The sequence below is a fragment of the Dasypus novemcinctus genome, chromosome 14 (genome assembly GCF_030445035.2).
Source record: "Dasypus novemcinctus isolate mDasNov1 chromosome 14, mDasNov1.1.hap2, whole genome shotgun sequence".
Taxonomy (NCBI): domain Eukaryota; kingdom Metazoa; phylum Chordata; class Mammalia; order Cingulata; family Dasypodidae; genus Dasypus; species Dasypus novemcinctus.
This window is the reverse complement of record NC_080686.1, coordinates 56,513,070-56,529,635: the sequence shown is the minus strand read 5'-3', so window position 1 is coordinate 56,529,635 and position 16,566 is coordinate 56,513,070.

Genomic DNA, 16,566 nt, shown 5'->3' with positions numbered 1-16,566 from the left:
TGATGATAACAGGGATAACACCAGGGGTTCCGTAGCTCTGGAGTTTGGCCTGGGCCCCAATGCCAACTCTGACATTTCTAAGCTGTGTCATATTGGGCAAGTTACTCGACCCCTCTGTGGTCTGGTTCATATTTAAAATGAGAACAATAATAATGATCAGGCAGGGTTCTTGCAAGGAGTAAATAAGACAATATACCATAGATGCCTGCATGTAAAGGGAGCTTTTATTCCCCCTAAGAACTTATCCCTCAGAAAAGAAGGAATTGCCTTGCATTTGTGTTCTTACCGAGTCTCTCCTATGACAGGTTGTATCAGACACCTCTTCGGGGCTACTCCACAACCTCTCAGCCCCACCTGTTCCCAGGGTAAGTCCCTGCAGCTCCACGTGGCTCCAGCTGGCTTCACGCAGGTGTTACTTGGCAGTGCCTCGCCTCCAGCCGCACCTGACTCCCACCCCTCCCCAGGGCCCGAATGTTGCTGCAGCGCGAGATGCTGTGAAAGCCTGAGCATCCCAGAAGCGGGAGTGGGAGGGGACAGGGTGGGGGAGTGGGGATAAGATGCTGGGAGACTAGGGCAGATGGACAAATTCTTCTCCCTCCGTCCACCTGTCCCACGAAGCAGCTGAAGGGTCCTGCAGGGCTCCAAAGCCCCTTGAGGGTTGTCCTGCTGGATGGAGCACTCCGTTGCACTGATACCCACGGGCAGACAGCTCGATGATGCTTCCTCGTGTTGGGCCATCCTTCCCTGCCTCTGTCTTCTCTGGAATTGGCATTCCCTGGTAAAGTGGTAAGCCTTTGCCTCGGGCTCTGCCTTCTGAGGCACCCAGGCTGAGACACCAGGAATGCTTTACTTTACTTTGACAAAGGATGGCTTGAGGAAGACAACTTATACTGAAATGAGATTCTGTCAGTGATGGTTGGGGTGGTTATAGGAATTGCCTTACAGGATGGATTTTTAAAAGGAGGCAAATTTAATACAGATTACGTCACGATTTCTAGGGATATGGCTTCATAGTAACAAGAGCTCGAAGTCCTTGACAACAGGACTTTCAAAAGCAATAGTAATGGGGGTTATTTTATAGATATCATAAATACACATTCTGAAGATAATGAAAAAACCAACTGTACCAAATCCTATGCAAAGGGTTATTTGGGGTTTAGGATACATTTCTGTTAACAATATATTCTATGAATTCAAATAGCATGTATCTCAAAACAACTTAGCTGGAAGTAAAATGGATGTATTTTGGCAAACTGTTAGATGACTCAAGAATTGACTTTAACTGTGACAAAGACAATGATGTCAAAGGGGGAAGTGAAGAGTTTAAATAACATTGTTTCATGAAATGTGAGCTTGAGAGTGATTAAAAGAAGTTTTTTTAAATTACTAGACTTGTAATATATATATCTGGGTAACCAAATTAATAAATACTACAAATAGATATTTGCCCATTTAATCTACATTTCTAAAAGATATATTCTCATGTTAGCCAAAAACTTTCTTTCAATCTTTTCTTTTTTTTTTTTCAATCTTTTCAATGGAAAATGTAAACACATCTCTATTCATTTATTCAGCTGTCTGTAGTATATAAAGCATTTGGCACAAAGGAGGGTGCTAACAAATGCTAGCCCTCTTGCCTTTTCCCTTCCTAATTAATAAGTCAGTTCTCCAATGGCTCAATTCTCCACGCTCTTTGCTCCTTAGATTCTACCAGCAGTTTGTATTGCTTTGCTTTGTTTTTATTAATAGGGGATCCCACATTAGGCCTAAATAAGTACTTGGTTATCTTTTTTTTTAATTTGAAAGAAGCTTTAGATTACATAAATGTTACATCCAAAATATAAGGGATTCCCTTATACCCACTCCTTCCCCTCCTCCACTTCCCCCAGTATCTTTTTACCAGGTCACCGCCAGCTCTGTGGGAACGAAAGCCATGAAGAGACGGTGCTGCTAGTTCCACTGGACTATCTAGTTACGCCAATGACTCACCATGCCCAAGAGACGAGCTCTTCAGGAGCTGCTTTGGGCAAGTAGCATCTCTGATCTTTATCCTTCCCAGTGAGGGCTTGATCTTAATCAGGCAATGGGTGGTGGCTGTTGTTATTGCTCATACTGCGGTCTTCTCCGACACTCCCTCCTCAGCGGGTTTGTCAGCACAGACAGGATCGATACATCGATGCTACAGCCTTCTTGGGAGCCACCAGGCAGAAAAGCTGCCATTTGGCTACCTCCTAACAGCTGGGAAGGGAAAGCAACTGATGAGGGCAAGCGCTGGGACTCAGGCATGAGTGGTCTCTGGGTCTCAGATTGCTCACCAGCGGGCCTGGGGAAGCTCCAAAGGGAGCTAGGAGTGGCTTCTGCGTGTTAGCTACCCAGGTGGCCAGGAAGAGCAGCATGGGAAAGGCTTTGGATCCGGGGGTCAGGCAGACCAGGTTTGAAATTTTGAATATTAGCTCTGTCACTAGCTAGCTGCATAACCTTAAGACGTTAATGTGCCTTTTTGGTTCCATGTCTTTGTTTTAAAATGGAGGTAGTAACACCCCCCTCATTAAGGTTGTTGTAGGGATTAAATGAGATACACACAGCAAATGCTTAGCACATTATCTGGCCCAGATACTTAGAAAATATTAGCTATGAGTTTTGAGTATATTAGAGCTCTTTTCATTAAATGCCATTTGCCCGTATTCTGCGGAGGCGTTTAGCAAGCAAAGGCCTTCTCTGTAGACTGACACATCCTAGCTTCTGTACTAAGCACATCACAGCGGACCCCTGACAAGTGCTTAGAACTTCCTCCCCTAATTATTGCCGAGGAGCAAGAAGAAAAATAAACATTGTCAGAATTAAATACCAAGTGCTTCATATGGGCTTAGGGAATGAATTAATCAATTGAAATAGGCTGACAAGAGATCAGATAAGGAGCTCTTGAGAGAAAAACAAAGGATGCTGCAAAAATAGACAATTACTTATTATTGGGGAGTCATTTTTTGTGATCTTGGGGATGGGAAAATACTCAAAGAGGCAAGGAGAAAAGTAGTTCAAATTCTAAGACAGGTGAGTAGAACACTTGCCTTCATTACCCTCAGCAAAACAGAGAGCATTACTGAGACTGAAGCAATAGCGTATTGTTCTAGAATCCTGAGTGGGGTATTCAAAGGAAAACAATATCCTAAAGAAGAGCAAAGAGAGTTCTATTATCCTTCCTTGGACCCATGTCCCTCAGTTGCCCAGTCCCCCTTCCTGAAGCAACCAGTGTTACCAATTTCTTATGAAACTTCCCTAAGACATTCTATTCATCAAGCAAAAAAATTTTACTCCTATTTTTATACAAATGTTAGCATACCAAATACATTTTTCTGCAATTTATTATTTCGTTCAACAATGTATGTTGGTAGCCATTCGAAAATTAATGAGTTTCCTCATTCTTTGTATAGTTGCATAGAATTTGTTTAACGAATTCCCTGTTGATGAACATTGAGGTTGTTCCCAGTTGTTTGCTATTACAGAGTATTGCAATAAATAACTTCATTCCATGTCATTTTTTAACTGTCGAGATAGCATTTTACAGTGTGTGCCAGTATTTGTTCTTTCGAGAGTCAGGGACACTCAAAAAATCATGTAAAAGCGATGCGCCCATCCCACAACTGCTGTGCGTGTGGGCTGCTAACAGCTCAAAACTGCCCCCTTCTCCAGAGTACCACCTAACTCAGAACCTTAGGTGCTCCCCCACCCCCAGCACACACAGTCCCAGGTGACACAGAGGTACAAACTGGGACCAGCTCTATGGTGCAGTTCATGTCCCAGAGCGCCCCACAGGCTCAGCTAATGCCGAACCCCAGCTGAAACTACATCCTTGCTTAGCTCCTTCCCCTGCCCCCTCCTGCGGTGCTTAATCCATTTTCCTGAGGTTACTCTCTCATGCACCCAAATCCCTGTTTTAGGCTCTGCTTTGAGGGAACCCGACCTAAGACAGCCCTTCCTACTTAGAAAAATGTACACACAGATATCCAGGTACACTTGATACATAATTTGGGAGCGTTCACTGACCCTTGGAGACCCAGATTGAAAATTTTTGTGTGAAATAACACACAGCTCTACTACGGAACATATCCTAAAATGTTCCTGGTCTCACAAATATATAAATGGCATTTCTCAGGTGGGATTATATGATTTCAACCATTTCTTCTGTACTTCAATTTCTCCATTTCCTTTTCAGTGGAAGATGTCAAATTAATTAACTTCCATTACAGCTCCAAATGTCTTAATCAATTGTTGGACAACTTATTATCTGTGGGTAAGAAGGGAATTTTTTTTTTTAAACTCCAAAATGGGCTCCAAGTCTCTAATGCAATTGCTGGGAAAGGTGTTTTTATAAAATCTGGGAATAAGCAATGGAAAATCTTCCCAAGTTACTTGAATATCCTAATATTCCTTTGGGAGAAAATGTGGGGAATAATTTCTTAGCTTTTGAGATCAGAACTTAGAGGTTCATAGAATTCTGGAGGACACATTCTGCTGAAATTTGCCAGTTTCTGTTACTCAGTTTTCAAAAGTTGTAGGAAAACCCCTTGATAATTGGTAAGCTCAAAGCCCGTAGATTCTCCCAGCTGAGTCTGATGAATCATATAGATAGGTCTTGAAGGGCTTCATGTTTACAACCCAAAATGGTGTCTAAATATAGCAGTCCAAGTTTCAGAAGGCAACTATCAGAGCTTTGTTGTCTAGTGCAGTCAAAGAATAGACGTGATGGGTAAGAGGATAAATAATAACAACACAGCAACGACAACACATTAATAGCAGCTGTTATTTCCTGAGCATCTGCTGGGTGCTCAGCAGTTTATATCCTTTATCAGATTTAAATTCTTAGAACCACCCCATGAGATGCAGGGATGCTTTCGCAGCAGGAAAAAACCAAGAGGTGTTCTTTTTCAACTTTAGTGATATATACCAAATCAAGATCCTCCAATCTTTTCCTGATAAAAAGCAATCTGAATTCTTACAAATGCCCATAGTAAGGATAGGGTAGAGTGGAAAAGAAGCAAAATGTGAAGAGTGATGGGGTGGTTGGGGCTTGGTGAAAACAAAAGTTATTCACAAATGTGCCTCAGGCGAGACTTCTAGCCTTGCCAACCAAGGAGACAGGCGTGGAGGGGGTGGTGGCTGATAGGGGATCATTCCAGATCTGTTAAGTGAGGTGCTGCTGGGGTTTCTGAGAAGTGAGTTAGTCACAACCCTCTCCCTTCTGCGCTCCAGATTCTAACCCACTGAGAAACAGGAGTTATACAGGGGTCAAATAGTAATAGAGAAAAACAAAAAGAGAAGCATAAGAAACAAAATACTACAGACAGATTGTCTATCACCAAGTAAAGAATAAACACCCCCAGAATGATGTAAGTAAAATGGGCTTATCCTGCTCATTTTATTTTGCTCACCCTTTCTTTGGATTTAACCCACAAAGAGGAAGAACATTTTTCACAATGCTCTGCTCTCCCCAGCATGCATCCTGTGGGAAGAGGACCACATCTCAAAAAAAAAAAAAAAAAATGCTTGAGTTCGCCTTGGAACACAGTTCAAATTGGGTAAAACTCTCCATTCCATTTTGAGATTTTCTCAGACAGAAATCGGGAGGCAATTAGCATCAGCTTTTACACATTTGTAAGAAGCATATGAAATAAAACTTGGAATTGAGTGACCCTAAAAACTGAACCTCAATCCAAAATATTTGCATGTTGCTGCTCAAATGGGGACTTAGAAAAACTGTATGTAAAAAGCCATTTAGCCTTTCAGGAGTGATGATAAGCTTGGGAGTGATGAAAATGTTTTGGAACTAGATAGACGCAGCGGGGCCTTGGGGTGCTCCTCACACCACCTGCACGGTCCTCCGCCTTCCCACACCAGCTGCCGCCCCACTATGTCAACAAAGGTTTGCCGAAGACCCTGGGAAAAAGAGAGGTACATCATCAAACCAGGCATCAGGCATCACTCGGCCGAAAGCCCGGGCGCCAATCCCTCGAGCGCGGCCCCAGGCCCGGCCGCGGCTCTCTCCGCTGCCCCGTCCTCGCTCCCTAAGGCTGAAATGAACCCATCCCTTCCCCACGCCTTTCTCTTGGTCTGGCCCTTGGTCAAAGCCAGGAGAGGCTGGTAGTAAAAACGTGACATTATTCCAGAGAAGAAGGAAACGAACAAAACATCTCCCCCTAAGAGCTCAACCTTACCCGTCAGAGAAACACCAAATACAGCCTCCACTTTTTACCCACCAGAATGGCGCAAATGACCAAGCCCAAGGCCAGCCGTTGGCAAGTCCACGCGGACACGTGGCGAGAAGGAAACGGAAGCACGGGGTCAAGGCCCCGGCACAGCCAAGCCCTGGGGCGCGCCCGGCCTCCAGGGCCCCCAGCTCCCCCCACTTCCACGGCGGGCGGAGGAGCCCCCTCTGCAGCCACGCACGCACTGCACACCAAGGCCTGGCCTCACCTTTGTGCCACCTCTGTTGCCAAACCATAAAGAACAGTCTCCTCGGATTTCCCGTCCCTCTGCAGAGCCGCCTCATGCGGGCGCCGCAGGCCCAGCCCCGCCTGGCCAAGCTGCGGCACCGGCCCCGCACGCTCTTGGCGCCTGGGTCAGCGGCAGGGCCTCTGGCCGGGGGCATGGAAGGGTCACCAAGAGAAACTCTGAGGGTTTGGTGATGCTGCAGCAGCAAAGCGCTCCGACAGCGTGTCTGGGAGGATGACCGTGCCAGGGAGGGTGGCGGTGGGCAGCCGGTGCCTTCGGGCGGCTCCCAGGCTGCACGCCTGCAGGAAGCCAAAGCAGGGGTGAAGACGTGACCGAACTCTGGGTAGATGTGGGCACCCATCCAAGGGCAAAGGGAAGATGGGGAAACTAAATGCCAGAACCAGAGAAATGCTGCTGCTGCTGGTGGTACATGTTAATTCTCCACCTTTTCACTGGGGTGGCCTGGGGGAACCACCAACAAAATGCCACGTGATGGGATAGTGCTCACACATGGCAGTGCTTCTCAAAGGATGCACTTCAAACCACCAGCATGGACATTAGCTGGAAATGCGTTGAGATGCAGATGCCCAGGTCCAACCTGAGACCCACTGAACCAGAATCTCTAAGGTTGGGTCCCAAGAACCTGCATTTTAATCGATTCCAGGAGGCAGCATCTTCTCTGTGAACACCCTATGTGTCTCGGAGGAGCCCTGGGCTCAGCGATTTTGATTCCTCCTCTTCCCTCTGCACAGCATTTGGCTAAGGATCATGCCGCAAGGCATGAAAGGGGCTCAAGAATTGTTTTCCAGTTGCATTTCCTCATCAAAACACAAGTTCCTTGTGTAAAATTCCTTTTAAGAGACTTTGGTTTGTAAAATGTCTTTGAGCAGTACATCAAGGAAGAATGTTTCCTGTCCCTCAGGGGGTGTCATTACCATTCTTTGCTTTGTGAAATGTGAGATTTTGAATGCTAGCCCAGTTTAGTGCTTTACATGCCAGGAGCCAGTCCCAAGACTCCTCCTCTTATATTTGAGAAAGGAAGGAAAAGCCAGGGGAGGGGTGTTCAGAGCATCAGGCTCCTTCACTGGGTGACCTGCCTCTTGGGTACAGTTCTCATGCAAGTGGGCTTGAGGTCACCTTGACCTTGAGAGTTTATGGTGTTACTAAGAGTTTTTTCCATGGACAATCTCTGTCTCTTCTTCCCTCATTTTCCTTCCCCAACTTTCACTGTAGAGGTAGTATTTCTCAAAAGGTAATATTGCAAAAGAGCGACCAAAAAGGGGTTTTACACATTGGCTTGAATCTCTTGTTACTCACGGTTTGGAATTGTTACCTAGTTACCAGAAGAGTCTGGCTTGGGTTTCAAGGAAATTAGTTTGACACTAAAAACTTAAAAATGCCAGATGTACTCCAATGTTTAGATAGACTTGGCAGATGAAACATTCCAGAACTGGAAAATGGTCCAAGCATGAAACCCACTCACAATTCACAGACTTCTGCATTTATGCTAACTTTCCCTCTAATCCTCATTTTTTTCTTCCCCAAATTATTTAAATAACAGTGGACAACAAACCTATATGTTCTGCCAAACATTTCTTTACCTATCACTAATGATTAAACATATCTTTCTCCAGGGGCAGTTCTATATGTCTGTAAAACTGAAAAATAGAATCTTTGGTTCCTGCTCTAGAAAAGGAGGGGATATCTCGATAGGGCCCCCTAGTTTTGTATTTATAGCAAAGCATAGACAAGAAAGCATTTACAATCTGTAACTTTGTGTTTATTTATGTACCTCCCCTGCTAAGCTTGTGCCACAACACAGATAAAACTTGATTCAGTAGGTTTGGGGGTGGGGGGGCGAGAAGGGGCATTTCTAACAGGTTCCCAGGTGCTGTTGGTGCTGCCGGTGGGGGGGCTGAGAACCACTGGTCAAAACAAGGATTCTGTCAACCCTGGATGCACATTCAAAGCTTTATAAAACCTAATGCTCAGGCCCACCTTAAAAGAACGAATAAGAATTACCAGGAGTAGCACCAGCCTTTTTATTTTTATTTTATTTTTTATTGTTTTTTGTTTTTACACTTTTTAAAATTAAAGTTAATAGATCACAAATGTTACATTGAAAAACATACAAAACATAAGAGGTTCCCATTTACCCCACACCCCCCACCCCATCATTTTTGAAATTTGTATTTTTTTGAAGATATATACATCGCAAAAAAAAATGTTACATTAAAAAATATAAGAGGCATCAGCCTTTTTAAATCACTCAAGTCTGTGGTTCTCAAGTTTGGCTGCACATTTGATTATCTGGGGAGTTAAATCTTGATGCCCAGGCTGCCCACCCCTTTACCCTCACCCAACGCCCACCCCCGACCTGAAACCTATTCCCAGGCATCAGAAGGTTCGAAAGCTCCCCGGGTGATTCAAATATGCAGCCGGGGTTGAGAACAGCTGGAACTCAGGTCCTTTGACGCTAAGCAAACCCATAGCTCGGGGGAGGGTGTGTGAGCTGGAGAGTAAATCTGGTGCAGCCACCTCAGAAACAGTCTTGTTTCTCCTCTGAAGTGAATTTTGAAATAGAGCCTCTATATCCACTTAGATAATGCTGGAGAGTGACGGCAGCGCTTTAATATTCATGGGTGCAAAGAGAACCTCCGCAGTCTCCTTCAAGGTCGGAGAAGCAAGCACTTTTATGGAAAAAACTGTGGAGGCTTGAACTTGCTGTTACTTATTGTTTTGTAAATATTTCCCCCTTCTTTTGGAGGTAAGAACAGAGGTTGAAATTCTAAGGAGGGTAGACTGTACAGCCTCCCTGGAAAGGTGACATCTGAGCAAAGATGAGGGACTCGAGGGAGACTGTTGGTGGTAATTGATACAAGGTTTAAATTGGTCCCTCCCAGTGTGACTGCAAGCTGGGAGAAGGGGAATCGTACCCCAAACATTGCAGAAATGGATCCAAGGAGAAAGGTCTGGAAGACCTGCCTGGCTGCTCAGGGGAACTGGGGGCAGTGAGGGGCCCAGGGTACTTCAGATCAAATCTGAGGGCACTGAATAAGCATCCAGGGGAGCTTGGAAAACATCATTTGGCTTAGGGCTGGTGTTGCATGTGGCTTTTTTGATGAGGGACCCAAAGGACACACTTTCCCTTCAATGCAGGTGGTTTAGACTGAGCTACTTTATAAAAGAATGCTTGGCCATGCATCAGCTTTTAACTCTGAAGGGGACACTACAGACTATCTCGTGTAGTTCCTTTCAAACTGTGTTTCACAGAGCTCTGGGGATCCCCAAAGGATCTTTAGGGAGGTCCAGTGAAACAAGGTGGTGCTGAGGGGAGGCTCCCCATCGACCGGTAGACATCATGTCCGGTTCGCAGTGCTCTGAGCAGCATCAAGGCAGTCAGGACTCCTTACTCCTGCCTGGTGCTTTTCTGAGCACGTACCATGGATGAGCTTGTTCACTCCTCACCCATCCTCAGCTTTCAAATGGGAAGAGTCCTGAGACACCCAGGAACTTGTCCAGGGTCACAGAGCTGGCCCGTGGCTGAGCTGAGCCCCACATATGCCTGCCTGTCTCCAGGACCTGTGCTCTGACCACTGTACTTCCTAGGCACCCCACTGCTGTGCCTACCGTCTGCCCCCAGCTGCTGCTGCTGAGCGTTCTAGAGCCCCCTTTGGCCACACAAGGGGGCTCTAGGGTTCCCCACCTGTGGTTCAATCAAGCCCCCTCCTAATTCACCCCCAGGGCGGCGAAGACCTTCCTTTGTATCTCACGGTGTGTTCCTCCTTTGCTAATGCAAATGAGAGGCGAGGCGGCTTATCTTCCCATGTGGTGGGGTGATACCAGTGCAGCTCCATCTCCTTTGGTGACCTTCCTGAAGATAATGCTTATCCTCCCCTGGGCAGCCTGCCTCACCAGTCTCCACGGCAAAAGGGCAAGACCTTGGGGTAGGAATTCTTGCCAAAAGATCAAAAGGCAGCTAGATCCCAGTGTGGGAGGGAGACAGACAAAGGCTGGCCCTGTCTAGTCAGGGTTCTCTTGTACTATTACCAAAGGAGGCCCTTCTCGACTCCTTTCCTCCTCAGAGAGGGTCCTGCAGGGAGCCCCTCCCTCCCAACCTCACTGTCTGTGCAGAAAAGACCCCCTTTGACTGTCTTCAAGTCCTTACTCAGAGGCTTACCATCCCCTCCTAATGAAAATGAGGAGGCTGAAGTTCTCACCCTTAGCTCTGGTAAACTTGCCCTCGAATTGCTTTGGGTCTCTTGTCTGGGAGCTCTCTGAGATTCTACTCTAGGCATTGTGGGTGGAGGCTGGGAGGGTCCTGAGCCTACTGAGGTGAAGTAGGTACCCCTCTTCCATTGGAAAGCACTGTAGCTGTGTTCCGCTGTTTTTCAGCCAAGGAGAGCACCAGTTTACACTTTTCTTTTGGAGACCATGGAGTTCCACGTCACAGGAGGCTATTTCACTCCTTAGCAAGCCTTGGGCTTTTGGAGCAAACTTTCTCCTCTTATCTCAGCCAGCGGCCTTGCTGGGTGGGGCACACTGGAACCCACCTTTGTGGTGATCTGGAGCATTTAGCTCTGTACAACCTAAGCTGCTTGCCTTCTTTGGGAAGCCACGCTCACTGTAAATAGCCCTTCACTTCATATCTGGAGTGTGGGGATGGTGCCAGATTTAAACTTGTAAAATCATAACCCAAGCCTCCCCTGATTTAGGTGAGGGTGGCACAAGGTCTTAATTCTGACATAAATTTATTGGGGTCCCATGTCAATTTTGATTTCAAAGAAGGAGCCCATGCTTAGAAAAATCAAGATCAAATACCAAATAGTGAATCTTTGTGCCTGATTTTGCATTTGAGAAAACTCAGTCCCAGAAGTGACTTCTCTGATATGGTTATTGGGCTCGCTTTTATAAAAGAAGAATAAACTTCACATTTCCCACAAAACAGTCTACCGAGAGAAAGACTACAGCTGAGCCTCCCTCTGGAACATGGTATAGGGGAGCATCCTGGTCCTCGGCCCTCGCCTGGTCTCTGGCAGTTAAGCTCTCTCCTTTTTTTTTTTTTTTTGATAACTTAGATGGAAAGTATGGCATTGGTAAGATTTAATGATAGAACTTGAAGGCTATATATAAGCCAGAACACTTCCAGGTTCAATCATTGTCCCTGCAGAATACTTTCAAGGACTTTGCCTTGGATGTCTGTATTCCACAGGGCAAAATCTGATCCAGTGGAATGTAGCTGTTGTTGTCTTTAAACTCTGGGACAGTTTGTTTAAGATAAGGAAATGACAAATAGGCTGAATTTGGAGTTACTGGTGGAAAGATTGGAAAAACAATTGCACAGTCTATACCTGTAGTAGCAGGGATGACATCATCGTGGGGGAGTAGCAGGGGGGTGACTTACTGCCATTCTGAAGAGAAATTGCCCTAAACTTGTTTTCTTTCGTCTTCTAGCTATGTGGCTATGTGACTAAGCCATCCCCGGCAGCTGTGGGATTAAAGAGTGGAATGGAGTGAGGGGGAAAAGAGAATAGTGGTTAAGAGTGCAAATCCTGAGTCACAAACCAACTCCAATCCTTGTTGACCTTGCAAGCTTGGGTCTTTGTTTTCTAATCTTGAAATTGGATGAACATCACCTCCATCATATCATAATGTGACAATGAGTAAGATAATGCAATACTTTTAGAAAGAGCTGTCTATAGTCTGTTCCAAGTTCCCTGCCTCACAGTGTCTCTTCAGCTGCTTTTCTGCCCTAAATACTCCACAAGCTACCTTTGTTTTTATCTCGATCACCAATGATCTCCACACAACCAAATCCAGTGGGCATTTTTCTGTGATGATCTTACATGACCTGCCTGCTGTGTTCCACACAGTTGCCTCCTCCCTCCTTTTGGAGCAATGTCCTTTCTTGGCCTCCATGACACTACCTTCCCCAGCCTCATTGACTTGTCCTTCTCAGCTGCCCTTGATGGCGTCTCCTGCTCCTCAGCTAGACCTCCCAATGTGGGAGTGCCTCAGCTCAGTCCTGAACCCTTCCTTCTCTTCCTTGACATCCTTTCCCCAGGTGATTCCATATGGTCTCAGGGCTTTAAGTGCCATCTGGAGGCCAGTACTCCCAGATCTGTATCATCAGCCTTGACCTCCTGGAATTCCAGGCTCAAGAATCTACCTTTAATTGAATAGCTTCACTTAAGTGCCTAATGGTTATTTCATACTAACCATGACCAAAATAGAACTCTCAATTCCTACCTTCCCTTCCCTCCACCCTTCACCCCTCCAAAGAGCCTGCCTCCCAGTCTTCCTCTTAGAGTTATCTTTGATTGTTCTTTCCTTTACAACCCTTTCCCCCTACCCTCACCACTCTTATCTAATACACCACATGTCCTTTCAACTACATCTTAAAAACTTACCTCAAATCCTGGGCTTATTGGTCTATATAACTAAAAAATCCCAAAGTAGTTGCGGACACAGCTGGGCCTAGAGCCTCAAGTGTGGGCACACAGCTTTGGCTTTCCTCTCAGTTAGATGGAGCTCAGGAACCACATTTGACCAGATTAACGACACCACAGAAAACTCTCCTTTAGGACCTGAATTGGGTCCAGTGTCCAACCCTGAACCAATCATTGTGACAAATGGGGTGGGATGGGAGCAGCAGGCGCTGAACTCAAAGGAAAGCATAATTTAGGAACTCTTTGCCCCACTCCCAAACCCTCCAAAAAGGGTGCTCAATGTGTTTGAAAACAAATAGTCCATACATTTTGAATGATTTGCAACTTTAAATCCACTTTAGGTCATCCACACTATGACGGCATTTCTTCATCTGAGATGATTTGGAGCTGCCAATAATCTCTGTCAATGCAGACACATAGACAAAAATCTTTCTTGTTAATAAGGTTATATGACCCAAAATTGAGGCATTTTCTGACGTTATGTGGATTGAGACTCAAGGTGACTCACCCCCTGCCCTGCGTTTGGTTGCAATTCCTTCCTGACACTAGTGGGAGATATCTGTGGGTAATTTAATCAATGGGACGGTGTCACCATTACATCACTTCTTGCTAAGATTTATTTATTTCCCCCCTAAACTCTGAAACTGACAGTGGACAATACCTCTAGTACAGACATTGTAAGAAAAAATATGAGAGTCACAAAGGCTAAATCCAATTCTGTTCTCTGAAATGGCATGAAGGATCCAATTATTCCATGGACAAGACAAGTCTGACCATTCTGCCCACAGGGCCTCATCACACTCCATCCTACCAGAGGTGACAGGTGAAGCCAGGTGAACGCATATGCCTTGGTCATGGCTAAGCATCGTTGCTGTTTGTCAGTGGCTTTCAGAGCTCCCTTTCCTTGGGCCTCACAGACATGGTCATATTCCAGGCTGGGCTGCTGGCCTCTGGGTGCAAGCCCACCATGTTGGGCATTTTCAGATATCTATATGTCTGACCTGGGAAATAAGAGGCGGTGGCAAGACTTACCATCCATTGCTAGAAGACTGCATGGCCAGCATGTTCCCAGGGGCGGTCAGACACTGTCATAGAACGCAGAACCCTTTGATAGCAGGCACGTGATCTCACAATTAGCCAAGACATCTGGAAAATGCTCATTCCCCCAATATTTGTGCCCTTCCCCTTTGACCGTCCCACATTACCTTTGCTCTCCTTTGCTGACCAAGTTGTCACAGCAGAGACCCTGGTTTCAGCAGTAAACAACACACTGCTCCAAAGCAAGATGTTCTGAGAATAAGACAGCCATAGGGACAGTTTGTATTTGAGCAAAACACATAGACTCACCATAGGTACAAAGCTGGATTGGCAGCTACTGTATGGAGGCCCAAACTGTTTACTTTACAACTTCATTTTGAAAATTTTCTGAAGAACAAGGCTATATGGAAAAAACAGATGGGAGTGAAAAAAGCCTAATTTCCGCAAAGTTTCTAATCCTCCACTTTGACAGTGACTTCTCAGCACCGCGGATTCAAATAAAGAAGCAAGAATCAACTGCTTGTGATAGCAAGTTAAATTTGGAAAGTGAGTCATGGAGGGGAGGCTTCTCAAGTCCTTCCCTTGCTCCTGCCCTTCTTAGTGGAAAACTTCTTCCACATCCGCCCTAGCGTGGTCCCTCCAGCTGGCTCTGGACATTCCTTTCTGCATCCTTGAGCATCTTGTTCCCTCAATTATCAACAGCAACAGCTACAACTTACTTGCTGCTTTCTGTAAGTTTGGCAGAGTACCAATCAGGTTACATACATTTTCTTCTCTGACTCTAGGGCTGGAACTATCCTGTTGAGATAGACTAGATTTCTCTACTAGTACGTGGCAGAGGTCTGCCTGCCCCCATTTTCTGTTCTCTACTCAGCACTGCTTCCCTCCCCTGGGGGTGCCCTCTCTTCCTGCCCTCCACATGTTCAAGGGTCCTCCCTCCCAGAAAAAAGCAAAGCAAAAAGTCACAGCTACAGTAGATGGTGATTTCTATTCTAGTTACTGTCTTATTGCTCTCCTTCCTTTCAAAATCAACTTCTTCAAATTAGAGAAAAGTGTGTCAAGTGCACCACTCTTGTGTTAAAGGAGGGAGGGGCATATATTTTTTGCTTGTTTATCCATAAAATATATAGAGAAGGATACCCAAGGAACTGGTATTGTTGGTTCCCGGGGGAGGGGAAATGGATGGCCAGGGGCAGAGTGGAAAGGCACACTTGCCACTGGATATGCTGATGTAACTTTTCATGTGGAACATGGGAGTGTACCACCCAATCTGAGTGAATGAATGAACGAACGAACGAATGAATGGGGCCAAACTCTCCACCTTTAGCCTTCATTTTCCGGCCTTAACTGTCTGTCTCACTTCAGCTCAGCCTTTGCGATCTGACTTCTGTCCCACAGTAGTTCCCAAGGCTTCCATACAAGTCAGCAATAAGCATCTAGGTACAGATGGAGTGGCCGTTTCTCCCACGGGCGACTTGCCCTGTATCTGACACCGTCGACCACGCTATGAAACGCTCTGCTCTTTCTGCTCCACGACGCTGCTCTCTAATTCTTGTATTTCTCCCACCACTCTTTCTGAGAATCTTTCATGGCACTTCTCCCCACCTGTCCCTTGAATGTCTGTGCAAATCCAGGCTTTCTTTTTTTTTTTTTTTTAATTCTGCCCCCTCCCCCCGTTGTCTGTTCTCTGTGTCCATTTGCTGCGTCTTGTTTCTTTGTCCGCTTCTGTTGTCATCAGTGGCATGGGAAGTGTGGGCGGCACCATTCCTGGGCAGGCTACACTTTCTTTGGCGCTGGGCGGCTTTCCTTATGGGTGCACTCCTTGCACGTGGGGCTCCCCTACGTGGGGGACACCCTGCATGGCACGGCACTCCTTGCGTGCATCAGCACTGCGCATGGGCCAGCTCCACACGGGTCAAGGAGGCCCGGGGTTTGAACCGTGGACCTCCCATGTGGTAGACGGACGCCCTAACCACTGGGCCAAGTCCGTTTCCCCAAATTCAGGCTTTCTGACTCCCAACCTTTTTCCTTTTTCCTATGGCATTTGAAGTCCAAGGTAAACAATGCTGCTATTTGGGCCACTGAGGTTTCACATGTTTCATGAGAAAACTGCTCAACAGAGTCAACTAAAAATCCACTTAATTGCCAGAAGGTGGTAGAGGATGGAGGGATGTCTCCTGCCCAATCCTACCCTCCTTCTTATTTACATATTCACTGGGGTTGATGGAGGGACAGCCACGTTGCAGCTTCTAGTTGATATTTTCTCACAAATGGAATGGGAAGATTCAAGCCAGGAGAAGCTCAAGTGGTCCAGTTCTGATGGCAGAGCCTGGGTCCTCTCTGCCCTGGGGTTCGTCCTCCTGGAGCTGTGGGGCCACCTGGGCTTGTCCTGAAGGCTCTGGGCTCCCCCTGGAGCTTGCCCCTGATGCAGTCCAGCTCCCTGCCTGGCCTCCCCCTTGCTGCTCAGGCCTAACAGTCATATTTGCATGTCATATTCCATTCACAGCACTCCGTAATGTTCCAGCCTAACCTCCTCATGCATCCTAATTTATTGATATTCTGGTTTCGCTGATTAAAACTCTCTGTAACA